Here is a 13,996-nt window from a genome sequence, read left to right on the forward strand (position 1 = left end):
TCCCACACACACCTCACTGATCCTACACTTTAAATGCCACATACACCGGACACCATACAAACCACAACCACACCATACAACCAAATGACCCTGCACCGGAGCCGGCCGGTGTCTTAATTGATTGCGGTGTCAGTTCTTACAACCATGTGAAGTAATAACTAAGTCTGCTTTTTGCCATCTCAAAAACATAGCCAAACTTAGAGGCCAAAACATGATTTAGAAAAACTCATTCATGCCTTTATCTCCAGCAGGGTTGACTACTACAATGGTCTTTTCAACGGCCTTCTTAAAAAGACTATCAAACCGCTTCAGTTTGTACAAAATGCAGCTGCTTGTTCTTGTGAAAACCAAAAGAATTGACTATACAACTTAAATACTTAATTCCTTACATTGGCTTTAAGTAAGTCACATAATTGACTTTAAAGCACTACGGCTTTATTTTAAGTCACTAAATGGGACAAGATCAAATTACCTCTCTGACATGTTTCTGCAGTACACACCTGGTAGATCTCACAGATCAAGGAGAAAATTCTGTTGGTAATACCTACTGTCAGAACTAAACATGGTGAAATATGGTGAAATAAGCTGCTCAGCTCTGGAACCAACTTCCTGATGACATCAAAGGTACTCCAACTGTAGCCAGTTTCAAATCTAGACTTAAGACTCATCTGTTCTCAGATGCATTTTGTTAACTGATCGAATGCACTCTACTTATTACTACTTACTTATTACTTACTGCTATTTATTCACTTTTTTATTGATTTATCTTTTAGCTTTGTTTTTAATCTTTTATTGTATTTTTCTATGTTTTTTTATAATGCACTTGTACTGTTACTGTTTTATGTTCTTGTATCTACTCATTTGTAAAGCACCTTTTATTACCAATGTGTATGAATTGTGCTATAAATATATAACTGGCCTTGCCTCACAGTTCCTCTTTTAAACTACAAAGTTTAATTTGCCCTTGCCTGCTCTCCTTTTCATTCACTTCATCTTCATCTGTGCATTCAAACACACGTATTGGACTCTGCGGCTAATCCACCATTGTAGTAATAACACGACCCTCATTTCAAGAAGACAAGTAGACTGCCCATTGCTGCACACACCATAGCCTATGCTCTACACTGATAGTCAGTCTTGCCTGTGTTAAATGCCTTTGCAATCTACATGCCCTTTCAGTCAGTTAGCTGTGTTCAGATCCTTCCTCCAGATTTCCAACAGTTGCCATGACACAATAGATTGTCTATTGTCTTGATGGAATGACCATCTTGATGTATTCTCAGGAGGTCATGTTATCTGCTTCGTATCGGTTTGGTGAGGATGCGCAGCATAAAGGTCAGCAGACAGGCAACTCTGTCATACTTTGGTACAGCGTTCCCATAAGATCAGCCACTGAAAGCAGTTTTGAAGCAACTGAAATGAAAAGCAACATGACTGGCTCACATACATATCTATACTTCCCAGACCCTCCAGGAAGTTGCGATGTTGCGATCGCACCAATTCACGCAAATTCAACGATTCCCCGCGAATTCAGCGCGATGTTGCAATTTTAACACATCACCGCAACTTTCCCGCAAATCTCCCTTCCGCGGCTACACCGAGGGCGGAAATTCTGCCCTGCAGACACTAGCAGAGTTCTGAGAATGGCTACACCAGACGTGGAAACCGAACGCAGCCCATGTCCTCTGAGAATTCAGAAATAGATCTGGCTTCAATTTTTATAATTTTCTGCGAGGTGTGCGTGGCCTGGTAATACATCAATGAAATGTAATGAAAATATTTATTTTGCTGTGAATAATGAAGGAAGCAATGAATCCGATTATTTCCCAAACCCCTGAGAGCTGTTGCCATGGAGATTTAACATTACTTTCTGTTTGAAGATAAGGTAGCAGCTAGTGTTGAAGAATGGATAACTTGAAATTGGACGACTTTAAATTAATATATGAAATTGAACAACATAAACACCTATACGGATAAAATAAATCAACAAAGATAGCAAAACAGATTGATCTGCATAGAATGAGAACGGCAGAAACGCAGGAAGGACGTCAGACAGACAGATCAGTGACACAGGCTGTTTTTTCCCGCTATATGTGAAGGCTGAAACATTCAAAACATAGTATTCAGTCTTACTGGTGGTCCTTTTGTAATACCAACAGGTGCACTTCGTTGTGGATAAGTAAAGCCTATGTACTGTTCCCGCTACGTGTTTTAAACCACCAGTGCGTTAACGTAGGTAAACAGACAGCCAAACTCGAGTACACTACTTTATTGATTGTCAGGTGAAATTTATGAAACTGTAATACAGAAAATACTTAGAAGGTATACTAAACACAGCAAGTTACTATTATACTCGTTACATCAAGAATCAGAGCAATAACAGATTACAGCACAACTGGCTAACAAGTGCTAACGTTAGCCATTAACGGAATTATGAATGAATAACGGTCATATCGCTATATTACTAATAATTAACACTAACACAGTTCATGGAAATAATATTTATACTTAAACATGTTTATCACAGTATGAAACAGTCAAAACACGTAGTCATTGTTTTCGAGGGTGTGAGGGAAAGCATAACACAAGGTTTACCATGAGCATACGTAACTAGCATATGTTTCTAGATAACTGTCTAACAGCTGTTGCCATTCTCACGAGACGAACATTTTAATGATGTCAAAGTAAAAGTCCAATACTATACTTCTGTTCGTTTCTATAACAACAATACAAGCATACATTTGCTGGCCTAAATAAGCAGAGGGCAGAACAGCCTATTTTGCTACATTTTTGTAGTCCTGGTAATCTTTTGTTTGGCATGTTGGTAAAGTTATTTAGGGGGCCATTTATCAATGGTTTTGTTCTTTAATGAATGTTTGTTTATTAATTACTTATTTTTCAACCAATAACGCAAGTAATAATGCAAGCTGTATACTACCCCGCAAGTGGGCCGTGTGGCCAAAACTGACTTGCAGACAAATCATCTTCTCTTCCTCGCTTCTTCCAACAACGTCATCCGCGCTTTCTTCTTCACCTCTGCCATGATGTCTATACAGAGAATACTGCACTAGCTTCCTCTCATAGCTAGCAGATGGGTCTAATTGTTGTTGCGTGAGGTGGTGCCATAAAGCATTACGTAGTTCTCGTGAGAGGTGTAGCGCCCTGTCCCCCAAAGTCACATAGTGCAATACCAGTCCCCTACTGCGCACCAAGACCACTTTGTTCCCAGAGTAGGTCTCCTTGTAATTCCAAGAACATCAAACAGCACAATAGGAGGCAGAGACTTCTGCTACCAAGCCCCCCTCCTGTGGAATAATCTTCCTGCTTCCATCTGAGATGCAGACACCCTATCCATCTTCAAATCGAGACTCAAGACATTCCTCTTTAGTGCATCCCACAGTCATGCATAAAAAAACCTTCACCTGTTGCAACATTCTTCATTTCTTCTTGTTAGCATGCTGTTGTGTATCCTGCCATCCTTGTATAACTAAAATCCCCATGCACCAAGTCAGCCAACATAACTAAACATAACTCATCACAACTAAAGACATAAAATTCCCGATGGGTTACAGACGCATGTTGTACTGCGAAAGAGGGCTTAAACAGATCCCGGTTACAGCATGTGGAGCATGTGGCAGCTGTCGCCAGCAAGTTGTGCACTCTTGCTATCCTAACTAAAATTCACCATGTCAGCCAACCATAACTAAACATAAGTCACTAAAACTAAACATAAACAAAATTCCCATACACCTTGCCAGGCAGCCTCTCCCTCTCCTTCTGTTGAGCATATTTAATAATATAGCAAAGCCATGTTAAATAGCCTATGCAAATGACGTCACATTAGAACATGTGTGCCTGCGTGCACTGAAATGCTATTGTGAGCATGCGCTGAATAAACGGTCAGTTGTGAGTTCCCAGACCAAAGAGAAGATGGTAGTCTGTACTCTTTTCTCCCGTGAATGCGAACTACTAGTAGGTACTAGCTAACCACATTGGTGACTGTTATAACGATAGACTGCTGCAGAAATGTCTAACGCTACAGGTTATGGGCCCAGTCATTCAGGCCAAAGGTGGTTCAGACTTTTATTCGACGGTGAAGAGAAAAGTTACGAGCTCTGGGAAACGAGGTTCCTCGCGCACATGGAGTTACGTCGCCTCAGAGAAGTTATCTCGAAAGACCCGGAGATAGATGAGGATGACGAAGAAGCTCTCGCGGAAGATGAGGAAAAGAACGGTGAGGCATATGCAGAACTAGTGCAATGTCTAGATAACAAGAGTTTGTCATTGGTAATGAGGGACGCGAAACGTGATGGAAGAAAAGCACTGAATATTCTTCGCGCGCACTATGCGGGAAAGGACAAGCCCCGCGTTGTGAGTTTGTATTGTGAACTTTCCTCGCTCCATAAGGCTAGCAATGAAACAGTCACTGACTATATTATCCGAGCAGAGACTATATTCACGTCATTGAGAAGAGCAGACGAGCATATTAGTGATGGGCTTCAGATGGCTATGGTAGTAAAAGGGCTACCTGATTCATACAAGCCATTCGTCGTGTACATCACTCAGACAAGTGACACTGTAACGTTCGGCGAGTTTAAAACAAAACTGCGAAGTTACGAGAGTACTGAAAAATATGGGAAGAGTGACGTGAATGTTGAAGAAGACAACGTGATGAAGACTAGCGGGGCAACGAGGTCACGAGGACGAGGAAGAGGAAAGAAAATGGACCTGGCTGATGTCGAGTGTTACACGTGCGGTAAAAAGGGACACATGGCCAGGACATGTCCTGGAGGATACCAGGTGAGAAGAGAGGAACGAAAATGGGACACACCACAGCGAGGAAGGGGACGCAGCCGAGGACAAGGCCGTGACCATATGAGGAAAGCTGATGGAGAGACAGAGGCAGAGTCTACATCTTTCTGTTTCAGGATGAGTGACTGTCCTACACAAAGAGGAAACAAGAAGGGTCTCATGGTCGACTGCGGCGCCACAACACACATGATCAACGACGCCACAAAGTTCAAAACAGTTGACAAGAGCTTCAGACCCGAGGACCACATGATCGAGCTTGCCGACGGATCGAAGGTGAGCGGGATGGCGAAGATGAGGGGAGACGCTGAAGTCTACTTGCTGGACAGCGAGGGGCGACAGGTGAAAACGAGGCTCAAGCAAGCACTCTACATCCCATCGTTTCCACAAAACATCTTTTCAGTCAAAGCAGCGACAGCCAACGGAGCTGAGGTCCGCTTCAAGGACGGTAATGACTGGCTGGTCCACAAGGACGGTACCAAGTTCAAAATGGACGTGTATGGTAGGCTGTATTACCTTAGCACTGTAGAGGATGAAAATGTTGATGAAGTGTATGGTTGTCATGACATTCAAACGTGGCATAGGATACTTGGTCATTGCAATTTTGAGGATGTTGCAAAATTAGAAAAGGTGGTTGAAGGGATGTCTATAAAAGGGAAACATGACAAGTCCAACCAAAACTGTGAAATATGCACACAGGGCAAATTTACACAAAGCAGAAACAGACAGGCAGACGCTAAAGCTACAACTGTATTAGAGCTAGTTCACACAGACCTATGCGGTCCTATAGAACCAGCAGATAAAGATGGATACAGATATGCAATAGCATTTACTGATGATTACAGTGGGATGATTTTTCCATACTTTATTAAAGCAAAGAGTGACACGACAAAAGCTACAGAAAAATTCATAGCAGATGTAGCTACATATGGAAAGGTAAAGTGCATAAGGTCTGATAACGGCACAGAGTTTACCGGGCAGGAGTTCCAGTCTTTACTTAGGAGTAACGGGATAAGGCATGAGAAGAGTGCACCCTACTCACCTCATCAGAATGGAACTGCCGAAAGAGGTTGGAGAACCTTATTTGAGATGTCTCGATGCATGCTATTGGAGAGTAACCTCCCAAAGCAATTATGGACATATGCTGTACAGACAGCAGCTCAAATCCGCAACAGGTGCTACAGTAAGCGGCTAGAGCAGACACCTTACCGTGTTTTCACAGGAAAAACACCTAACCTATCTAACATGAATATATTTGGCTCTGAATGCTACGTATATCAGCAGGATAAGAAAAAGCTGGATTCTAGATGCAAAAAGGGGATCCTTGTAGGCTATGACAAATATAGTCCAGCATATAACGTGTATTATCCTGAGACAGGAAAAGTCCTAAAACATAGGCTGGTGAAATTCATCACCAAAGGTAGCGCAGATAGCCAGACTCAGACAGATTGTGACATGGGGGAAGACATTGAGAGTTATGGAGATACACCACCGAAGAGAGTCAATCAGGGACAGCCTAAGGAGAGTAAAGAGTCAAATGTTGAGGAGACTGCTGAGGCAGGTCCGAGCCAGACAGATAGTACTCAGAGAGAAGAGGGAGAAAAGAGATACCCTACGAGACAGAGAAAGGCTCCAGAATACTTAAAAGAGTACCAGTGTAAAGCTGAGTGTAATGACGAAAGTGAAAATGTAGATTATTTCTACAGAGTAGCTTATGATGTACCTAAAACACTGAAAGAGGCAATGGACTCTAAGAAGTCAAAAAATGTGGGCTGACGCGATGAAAGAGGAGATGAATTCTTTGACAGAGAATGAGACTTTCACTCTGACCCCACTGCCAAGAGGCAAACAAGCAGTGGGAGGTCGCTGGGTGTATGCAGTGAAAGAGAGCCCAGATGGATCTGAGACTTGTAAAGCCAGATATGTTGCAAAGGGGTATAGTCAAGTGGAAGGGATTGATTATAAAGAGACCTTTTCACCGACAGCCAACATGACCTCTGTACGAGCATTAATGCAGGTGGCTGTACAGGAGGATCTTACCCTACACCAAATGGATGTGAAGACTGCTTACCTCCATGCTCCAATAGACTGTGAGGTATATATGGAGCAACCGGAAGGTTTTGAGATCAAGTCAAAAACAGGGGAACACTTAGTGTGTAAACTCAACAAGTCACTGTATGGTTTAAAACAGTCCGGGCGTAACTGGAACATGTTACTGCATGATCACCTTACAGAGAATGGTTTTGTGCAAAATGATGCTGATCATTGTGTCTACAGCAGAAAATCTGAGAAGGAGAAAGTGATTCTGTTAGTATGGGTAGATGACTTAATCATAGCAGCGAGTAACAACACCTTACTCAGTGATGTAAAAGAAATATTGAAGAGAAGGTTTAAGATGAAAGATATGGGTCCACTTAAACACTTCCTGGGTATCGATTTCAGACAGAGTGAGGGAGAGATCAAAATGACTCAAAAGAGACACGTAGAGAAGATATTAGCGAAATTTGGAATGTCTGAATGCAAACCGAGATCCACCCCATGTGAGCAAAAGTTAAACTTCGACAGTGAGGGTGAAGTTATTGATTCAACAGGATATAGAGAGATAGTAGGTAGCTTGATATACATTATGACATGTACCAGACCTGACCTGAGCTGGGTTGTTAGTAAACTATCTCAATACCTAGCAGAACCAAAGCAACAGCATTGGGCTACAGCAAAACACATATTGAGGTACTTAAAGGGTACTATGGATCAAGAACTACACTACCAGAAATGTGAGGAAAGCCTACTACAGCTGGAGGGATATAGTGATGCTGATTGGGCAGCTGATAAGGATGATAGGAGGAGCACAAGTGGATACTGTTTCAGCTTAACTGAGAATGGTCCAGTTATATCGTGGAAGAGTAGGAAACAGCCAACGGTGGCATTATCCACCTGCGAAGCTGAGTATATGGCACTAGCAGCCACTACTCAAGAGAGTATGTACCTTGTACAACTACTTAAAGGGATTGATAGTAGTAACCAGCATATACCAGTCAAGATATATGAGGACAACCAGGGGGCGATAGCTTTATCTAAGAACCCAGTATGCAGACAGAGAAGCAAACACATCGATATAAAGTATCACTTTGTACGGTCTGCACACGCAGAAGGTAAAATATCTATAGAATACTGTCCTACTGCAGACATGGTAGCTGATGTACTTACCAAGCCAGTGACAAAGGCTAAGTTTGAGAGTTTCAAGGGATATTTGTTTGGAGAGTAATGTGAACTGACAGATGTAAATGTTTTGAAGTTTAGAACACTGCCAGTATGCCAAATGTTTTATTTTGGAGTTATGTATTTTTGGTTTCTATTTACCACTATAGAAAGCTATACACATGTCTTTGAGTGGGAGTGTTGAAGCTATACACATGTCTTTGAGTGGGAGTGTTGAGCATATTTAATAATATAGCAAAGCCATGTTAAATAGCCTATGCAAATGACGTCACATTAGAACATGTGTGCCTGCGTGCACTGAAATGCTATTGTGAGCATGCGCTGAATAAACGGTCAGTTGTGAGTTCCCAGACCAAAGAGAAGATGGTAGTCTGTACTCTTTTCTCCCGTGAATGCGAACTACTAGTAGGTGTAAGGTCTGTGTTCTGTCCGTGTCTAATTTCTGTGTTTGTCTCCCTTGTGTGGTCGCATGTTTGTTCCCGTGTCTAGTCCTCGTGCTTCCTTGTTCCCGCCATGTGCTTTCCCTGTGTTTGTTTGTCTGTGCCATGTGCCTCTTGTTGTTGTCCGTGTCTCCACCCCTCACCTGTTCCCAATCTCCCGGGTTGTGTGTGTCATTGGTTTCACCTGTGTCCTGTTAATTCCCCTTGTTTAGTCCACCTGTGTCCTTGTCTGCCCCGCCTTGATTGTTCTCACCTGTCCCTCGTTATCTGTTGCCTGTGTGTATATATAGTCCTTGTTTTCTTGTTCCTCGTTGTGTCGTCGTAAAGTATGTTTCATGGTATGTTCCTTGTCTTTCCACTGCTCCTCGTGTTCCTAGCGTTTAGCGCTTTCGCCTTGTTCAAGTGATTACTCGTGCTTCTGACCTCTGCCTGCCCTACAACTATTCTCCTGCCTATTCCCTGTTTGGATTTGTTTGCCTACTTTTGGACTGCCTACCTGTGTACCGAACCCTGCTAGTAAACGTTTATTCTTCTGAATCTACCCCTGTGCTGAGTCGTGCGATTGAGTCCTTCACATCACCCACCATTCGTAACAGTACGACAACACCAAGGATGGACTCAGCCGACTCAGACTCAGTGCTCAGATGCAGTTTGAGCAAACAAGCCTCCTCTCTCTGCCTCGTGACAAGGGAAATAGAGGAGCAAGGGAGAAGTTCCCTGAAGTTCCTGAACCTGCTGTTGGGACAATTCGAGCAGCTCCTGGATCGTTGGGATTCCCTCGCTGCACCTCCCTCTCCAGCTCCGGTTCCATGCCGCCTGGATTCCGGCTCCAGGGTTTCAGCTTCACTCACCAATACTGCTCTGGCTTCAGCTCCGACTCCACGTCTCCTGCCTCCCGCCTTCAGGACAGCCGCAGCCGCCCTAGGAAGAGCTTCTGACGCTGTCAACCTCGAAGCAGCCTCTACCTATGCCACCATCAGAGCGATCTCTGACGCCGTCAACGCAGCCTTTGGAGCTTCCACCCTTGAAGCAAGCTCCGCCGCCCTCGAAGCTGCCTTTGTAGCATTGGAAAGATTTTCTGTCACACCCAAAGAAGCCTCTGGCGCTGCCTTGCTCGATGCAGCTTCTGCTGCCATCGATGCAGCCTCTGCCACCCTCGAAGCAGCCTCTGACGCTGCCGCCTCCGAGGTCGTCGCTGCTGCCCCAGATGTAGCCTCCGTCGCTACCACTCCCAAAGCAGCCTCTGACGCTGCCGCCCCAGAAGCAGCCTCTGACGCTGCCGCCCCTGAAGTAGCCTCCGTTGCTACCGCCCCAGAAGCAGCCTCTGACGCTGCCGCCTCCGAGGTCGTCGCTGCTGCCCCAGATGTAGCCTCCGTCGCTACCACTCCCAAAGCAGCCTCTGCCTCCCCCGAAGCAGCCTCTGACGCTACCGCCCCAGAAGCAGCCTCTGACGCTGCCGCCCCTGAAGTAGCCTCCGTTGCTACCGCCCCAGAAGCAGCCGCTGCCGCCCCCGACGTAGCCTCTGTCGCTACCACCCCAGAAGCAGCCTCTGACGCTGCCGGCCCCGACGTAGCCTCTGTCGCTACCACCCCAGAAGCATCCTCTGACGCTGCCACCCTGGAAGCAGCCTCCGACGCTACCACCCCCGACGTAGCCTCTGTCGCTACCACCCCAGAAGCAGCCTCTGATGCCACTGACGTAGCCTCCGTCGCTACCGCTCCCGAAGCACCCACTGCTGCCCCCGACGTAGCCTCTGTTGCTAGTAACCCCGAAGCAGCCTCTGTCGCTGCTGTCCCTGAAGCAGTCTCTGAAGAAATTGCTGATGGTGACGCCACTGAGGCCTACGCCACAGCAGAACCAGCCGCCGCAGATCAAGCCGCCGCTCTCCCTGCAGACCGAGCCGTCGCTCACCCTGCAGACCCGGCCGTCGCTGACCCTGCAGACCCGGCCGTCGCTGACCCTGCAGAACCAGCCGCCGCAGATCAAGCCGCCGCTCTCCCTGCAGACCGAGCCGTCGCTCACCCTGCAGACCCGGCCGTCGCTGACCCTGCAGACCCGGCCGTCGCTGACCCTGCAGACCCGGCCGTCGCTGACCCTGCAGACCCAGCCGTCGCTGACCCAGCAGACCCAGCCGACGCTCACCCAGCTTGTGCGTACCCTACAGCCAGCGCTGCCGACCCGGACCCCGCAGCCACCGCTGCCGACCCGCACCCCGCAGCTGACCCGGATCCTGCTGCCACAGCTGCCAACCAAGATCCTCCAGCATCCGTTTCCGATGCAGGCCCAGCAGCACCCTCTGCCGAAACCGGTCCAGCAGCACCTTCTGATGGCGTCGCTGCTGAGGGCTCTGCTGTTCCAAGCGCCCCTGGCCGGAGTGCCCCTGTCCCGAGCGCCCCTGGCCGGGGTGCCCCTGTCCCGAGCGCCCCTGTCCCGAGCGCCCCTGTCCCGAGCGCCCCTGTCCCGAGCGCCCCGGTCCCGAGCGCCCCGGTCCCGAGCGCCCCGGTCCCGAGCGCCCCTGTCCCGAACGTCCCAGGCGCCCCTGTCCCGAGCGTCCCAGGCGCCCCTGTCCCGAGCGTCCCAGGCGCCCCTGTCCCCAGCGTTCCAGGCGCCCCTGTCCCGAGCGTTCCAGGCGCCCCTGTCCCGAGCGTTCCAGGCTCCCCTGTCCCGAGCGTCCCAGGCTCCCCTGTCCCGAGCGTCCCAGGCTCCCCTGTCCCGAGCGTCCCAGGCGCCCCTGTCCCGAGCGTCCCAGGCGCCCCTGTCCCGAGCGTCCCAGGCGCCCCTGTCCCGAGCGTCCCAGGCTCCCCTGTCCCGAGCGTCCCAGGCTCCCCTGTCCCGAGCGTCCCAGGCTCCCCTGTCCCGAGCGTCCCAGGCTCCCCTGTCCCGAGCGTCCCAGGCGTCCCGGTCCCGAGCGTCTCCGGCGTTCCTATCCAAGGTGTCCTTGCGCCGGTTCCAGGCGTCCATGCGCCGGCCCCAGGCGCTCCGGATCCTGTCTCCAGTGTTCCTGGGTTCCCTGTCCCAGCTGCAGCAGACCCAGGGTTCGGTGCCGCCAGCCCTAAGGAACCAGCGAGTCCAGGTGCCACGTCTACCCCAGCCACTGGCCCTGCAACCCCAAACACCAATCGATATCGCTGGCATCTATTTGTTGTTAGGGTTATTGTTGTGTTTATTGTTGGTCTGTTTGGCCGGTCGCCAAAGACTCTGCCCCTGTTTGGCCACCCACCCGGCCGGTCGCCAAAGACTCTGCCCCTGTTTGGCCATCCACCCGGTCGGTCGTCAAAGACTCTGCCTCTGTTTGGCCATCCACCCGGTCGGCCGCCAAAGACTCTGCCCCGGTTTGGCCACCCACACGGCCAGCCACCAGACATTCTGCCCTGGCTTGGCCGTCCACCCGGTCAGCCACCAGACCCTTCTTTCCAGCCTTCTGTCTGGCCCAGCCTGCCCGCCTGCCTTGCTCTGGACCCCCTCCACCCACCCTAGGTGGATTTGATCTGTTTGTTTGTGTGTTTTTGGGCTGTCTGGTCCGGTCTGCCCGCCTGCCTTGCTCTGGACCCCCTCCACCCACCCTAGGTGGATTTGATCTGTTTGTGTGTTTTTGGGCTGTCTGGTCCGGTCTGCCCGCCTGCCTTGCTCTGGACCCCCTCCACCCACCCTAGGTGGATTTGATCTGTTTGTGTTTAGGGCCGTCTGGAATCCGGCCCTTAGAGGGGGGGTACTGTAAGGTCTGTGTTCTGTCCGTGTCTAATTTCTGTGTTTGTCTCCCTTGTGTGGTCGCATGTTTGTTCCCGTGTCTAGTCCTCGTGCTTCCTTGTTCCCGCCATGTGCTTTCCCTGTGTTTGTTTGTCTGTGCCATGTGCCTCTTGTTGTTGTCCGTGTCTCCACCCCTCACCTGTTCCCAATCTCCCGGGTTGTGTGTGTCATTGGTTTCACCTGTGTCCTGTTAATTCCCCTTGTTTAGTCCACCTGTGTCCTTGTCTGCCCCGCCTTGATTGTTCTCACCTGTCCCTCGTTATCTGTTGCCTGTGTGTATATATAGTCCTTGTTTTCTTGTTCCTCGTTGTGTCGTCGTAAAGTATGTTTCATGGTATGTTCCTTGTCTTTCCACTGCTCCTCGTGTTCCTAGCGTTTAGCGCTTTCGCCTTGTTCAAGTGATTACTCGTGCTTCTGACCTCTGCCTGCCCTACAACTATTCTCCTGCCTATTCCCTGTTTGGATTTGTTTGCCTACTTTTGGACTGCCTACCTGTGTACCGAACCCTGCTAGTAAACGTTTATTCTTCTGAATCTACCCCTGTGCTGAGTCGTGCGATTGAGTCCTTCACATCACCCACCATTCGTAACAGTAGGTACTAGCTAACCACATTGGTGACTGTTATAACGATAGACTGCTGCAGAAATGTCTAACGCTACACCTTCTATATCATATTATGCTAATACTGATACTGATAAAGTGACCATATTACCTGCTGTTAATTGTTTACATAAATGTATCTCTTTATCAGTTTATCAAATTGATGTTTACTGACCAAATTTTCTCTGTCTTATAGCAATACCTTTGTTCGCAAATGCTGATGGCTGTGGAAACATTGTTCCTCATCACTATATACATTAAGTACAACTACACATATTGGCAGCCGAACTGTGGGATCCTACTGTAGTCTCTCCACCTGACCTACTTGCAGAAACCCTTGGCCTACACATACCCACCCCCACCACACTGTCATGCACTTATTCTACCCCATACTCTGTGCTAGCTTTACCTGCAATGTAAATAATTGTCACCATTTACATGGTTTTCTGTTCAATTACTCTACTTACCCATGTAATAGTAACCTATGACCACACTGTATATCCACTAAGTTGTTCTACAATACTTCAATGCTCTCTCCTCACCTTATCCACTATCATTTTTTTATATGTATCATTTAAATATCATGTTATGTTTGTATGTGTTGTGTATGTTTACCACAGGTATGCTACCATGCTCATCCTGATACGTGAATGAATTAATCTGCCAAGTTACTGATTGTCTCCCATCCCCTTCTTCCAGTTAATTTCCAAAACTTGCTTATTGCTCTGCAGACTGCACACATGTTGTACATTCAGATCCACAGAACATCTCTGGAGCCTGTCAGAATTATCGCAGAGCCTATCACGAAATGTGTGCAAATAGGAATGCTATCTAGACAGAGAGAAGCACATTTGGAGAGGCACATTTTGAATTCAGCTTTCAATACGATGAGGATGGTAAGAAGACTGTAAACAAAGTATACTTTTAACATGATGTCTCCTTTATGTCGCCATCATCTGGCCACATCCCAGGTGGAGCAAGGAGAGTCCACTCGTTAAACACAACAAAACAACAACAAAAATAACTAAAGCAGTTGTAGTACTTATAGCCAAAGATGTGCAGCCCTATTCAATCGTTACTGACTCTGACAACCTGTCGATCGCGATCGACGTGTCGATCTCGAAGACCTTCCCTGTCGATCTCCAAATTATTATTTTTTTTAAATACAGAAAAAAAATTAA

This window comes from Clupea harengus, chromosome 25, assembly GCF_900700415.2.
Source record: "Clupea harengus chromosome 25, Ch_v2.0.2, whole genome shotgun sequence".
Taxonomy (NCBI): Eukaryota; Metazoa; Chordata; class Actinopteri; order Clupeiformes; family Clupeidae; genus Clupea; species Clupea harengus.